At 45.4% G+C, this 3,586-nt stretch overlaps 1 long non-coding RNA gene across 1 annotated transcript in view; it reads right to left on the bottom strand.

Annotated features, from left to right (window-relative positions):
• Window positions 1-261: 261 nt before the first annotated feature.
• Window positions 262-3,586, bottom strand: part of LOC113489988 — an 18,620-nt gene continuing 15,295 nt past the window's right edge. Inside the window, exons 3-5 of the long non-coding RNA XR_003400122.1 lie at window positions 3,451-3,574; window positions 1,902-1,997; window positions 262-350 (exon numbers count right to left, since the gene is read on the bottom strand). This is a non-coding gene — a long non-coding RNA (uncharacterized LOC113489988). The remainder of the gene's footprint in view (window positions 351-1,901; window positions 1,998-3,450; window positions 3,575-3,586) is intronic.

Genomic DNA, 3,586 nt, shown 5'->3' with positions numbered 1-3,586 from the left:
AAAAAAAAAAAAAAAAAGCCTGAAATGGAGAGATGAAGAGACGATAACATTCCGTGGGGAAGATCCCATCCTCATCTGGTTGAGGGGCTAGAAGCCAGAACACTGCTGCTTGCTTGATCCAAATAAATGTAGTTTCCCATTTAAGAAATACAGGAGTTTCCATGGATCTTTGCAGTAACAAGGCAGCACCAGGAGTTTGTCTGGGCTTTTGCTTTTGTTTTTAAAAGGAGCGATATCCTGTGAAGAGGTCTCTTGCTCCTCTAAATGGAAATCTTACCTTTTGCTGGGTCACCAAGCGTGGAAATAGAACTGCTGTTTACACGGAGGCCTGTCTGACACACCTCTCTTGCCTTCAAAAGAAAAGACAGCCTCTTTTACCATCTATTTTCAAAAACAAGGGACACAGCTACTGAAATCCGTAGCACAATAGTTTGTAAAATACTTGCGACAGGCAAACACCTGCTGGTTACAGTCCCAAAACACCTGAGGTATAATGAAAACTAAACACAGTGTCCAGAGGAAGAAAATTTGTTGGTTTGGATACTAAATACTTGTATTTAGCATGTGCTGTTATAAAAACCTCTGCATAAGCAAAAGCTTGGAAAAAAATGGAAAAAATCCAGCATCTCCAGAAATCACTGCAAGCACAGGGCTGGACTTTGCACTTTCTTTATCTGAGTGAGCAATTTGTGGAAAAATAAATGCAACAGGGCTGGCATGAAGGCAAAGGGCATTTGCTACTCTGTGCTCACTCCTCCACAGACACAACTACTACCTTGGGAGCATTCTCACTGGCTCTGATTTAATCCACATCCAAAGCAGATTCTTCAAAGTGTGCAAATCCAATTTATATTGACCAACGAGTGACAAGAGGAGCAGCTTGAACTCATTACGGGTGAGAAATAAAAGCAAACAAGTCAAACTGTAGTCAATTCCTTTATAAGCAACCTGGGGCTCTCCTCACACTGAACTTCTGCCTCCTAAATGGCCAAGTGTCTAGCTTAGACCGGCCAGCTAGACTTCTCTGAACAACAGAGAGGCACCTCCAGAGTGATTCAGCCCAAGGATTTTCTATGCCTGTGTTAAACGAGGTCAAACTGTCCTCTGAAGAGCTCCCTCTTTCCTAGGGTCTGTACAAGGAGCTGTCATTTGGTTGTCATTTGACTGTCATTTGATTGTCACAGCCTGTGCTAAATTTCAAACAGTCAAAACAAAGTGGGACAATTCCCACTCCCAAACTGAGACTGAAAGTGGTTTATTTTGCTGTAGCTCAATCCAAACTGAACAGAACTAAACTGCATTCAGGCCGCTCTCATTCTGAACAAAACCACCTCTACCGTGGTTTAGCATGGCATCATCATTAAATCACATTAAAAGTGAATTCCCTGAGCATCCTTGTGAAGTTTGTCTTTTCAGAAAATCAAAAGCGTCCTTGTGAAAAACAGGCAAGAAAAACTTTCCAAATAGCTGTGTCAGGCTCTCTCTCCACCTAGCTGGCAAAACCAAGGGAACTTGCCCAAAACCACCTGATAAACTCCTGTCACAAAAGCACTTTTCTGCTCTAAGCATACAGGAAAGGTTCCATCTGCCTGTACTTGACCATAAATCCATTGGGACAAATGGAGACTCCTTCCATCTCCCTACAGAGGGCAAAGGAGGCAGCCAAATCTCAAACAGTAATTGACTGGAGAGATGCAAAATAAGATTCATTGCTAAAACCTCCCAGGAGCTGCTTTCAGAACTTGCTCTAGACTATTTATACAGTAGTATTTGCACTGGTAACTGGGGTACAGAGAGCCAGAACACTTCAGTCAACAGATCTGCTGGGCTTTGGTGGGACACAGCACATGTGCAGGCACTTGGAATCCAACTTCTTAAACTGAATAAACATTTCAGGTTACCTCTGCTTCATTATCAAACAGGAGAAACGCAAAGGTCTCCTCCAGCTCCTCCTGGCTGTACCCGGCAGCTTCCTTGGCTTGGGCAAAAGCTTTGAGCTGCAGAAGACACAACAACACCTTGTTCTAGTCCGGTTATGTCAGAGCCAAGTGACATGTGTTCATGTGTGAGAACAACATGTCCCAGTACCTCCAGTTGTGGTCAGTGTGGGGCAGCTGGCAGCAGCCAGGTGATGCTGGACAAGCTCCTGTGCCCACACAGTCTCCCCCCACAAGGCCCCCCATCCACAGATCTGTCCATCCGTTTGTCCCCAGCAGAACATGTTTAATGTCCTCCAAGGGACAGCAGTGTCACATCGTGCTCATCCCCGGCAAGTCTAGCCTTATCCCAACTTGTCCCTCTTGGCACACATCACTGGCTACCAGGGAGCTTGTTTCACTGAGCAGAACGTGGGCTGGTGGAACATCACATTTAGTAGCCAGCTATAGCCATCAGAAGACAAATCATCTCGGCCATGGAGAAGTTGCCTAGAGAAGAGGAGATATTTGGAGGCATCTCTTTTCTTCTCTCCACTGACCAGGGAAGCCTGGACTATTTGATTAGAGGGCAGGTGCTACCATGTGGCTACAGCTCAGAGGGTTTGGCTACAGCCTAAGAACACATTACTCCAATTTCTTTTGTCTGATAATTAAAGCAGACCATGATCTCAGTGCAGACAGGGAGAACATCATGGGGGCAAACGGAGCTGGATCTGAGTCCATGATGTTTTGGGGCTTTAATAAAAGAAGTTGTGGAAGGATGGGATTTTATAAACAGGGTTAGAATATAAGAAAACAACAATCTCATCACTGCTTTTGCTTATTTTGGCTTTAGACCTCACAGGCAAATCAAAGAAGGACTTGATATCTGCTATCCCAGATTTTATCCAGCTCCACAGGGACAATCCCAGGTTTAGGCAGCCAAAATATCTAAACTCTATTTAATTCATGACAACAAGCAGACTGGTCAGCTCCAGTGCCCAGAGAAGACTGCCTCCCTTCCCCACCAATGACAGCAGGAGTGTAGGGACAGAGGCATTTAAAAAGTGGTTCCATACATGCCCCAGGCAGCTGCAGAAAGGGAAATGGGATTAAAACTGGTGCCTACACAGGTGTGAGGGCAAACAGAAGAAATACCACAGGGAAATCTGCCTTGCTGTGAATCAGCAGAAGTGCAATAATGTTAAAATTCTCCTGCTAGGTATCAAATCAGGATTTCAACCTTCCCCAAAGGCCCACTCCAGGAACTGCTGTTGAATGTTTGGCAACATTGGCTGAATGGACCTTTTGTTCCTGATCAGATTGCGAAGGTGGAAGTGCAAGAAAGCAAAGAAAAGGCTCCCTTCAGTCAGGAGCTGCAAACAGGGCTCTAGGAGGCAGGCAGATCAGCCACATGTTGCAAAGGAAAGACAGACCTGCCAATAAGCCAGCACTTCCAGACCTCTGCAGCTCCCAAAGAAATGCCACCCTTTTCCGAGCTGCCAGCAACACCCTGCTCCCCCACTGGCCTTACCTCACTTAGAAAAACATCGTTTTCCACTAGAATTGCTTGGCTGTACTGAAAACCGTCCTGAGATGTAGAGTCCAAGTAGGAGCTCTGCAGCACTGAAACCGCTGTCTGCAAAAGGGAACTTGACCTGTCTCTTATA

The sequence above is a fragment of the Athene cunicularia genome (assembly GCF_003259725.1).
Source record: "Athene cunicularia isolate RWA chromosome 1 unlocalized genomic scaffold, athCun1 chr1_part2, whole genome shotgun sequence".
Taxonomy (NCBI): Eukaryota; Metazoa; Chordata; class Aves; order Strigiformes; family Strigidae; genus Athene; species Athene cunicularia.
The sequence above is the reverse complement of the archived record's forward strand: the minus strand, read 5'-3'. Positions and strand labels throughout refer to the sequence as shown.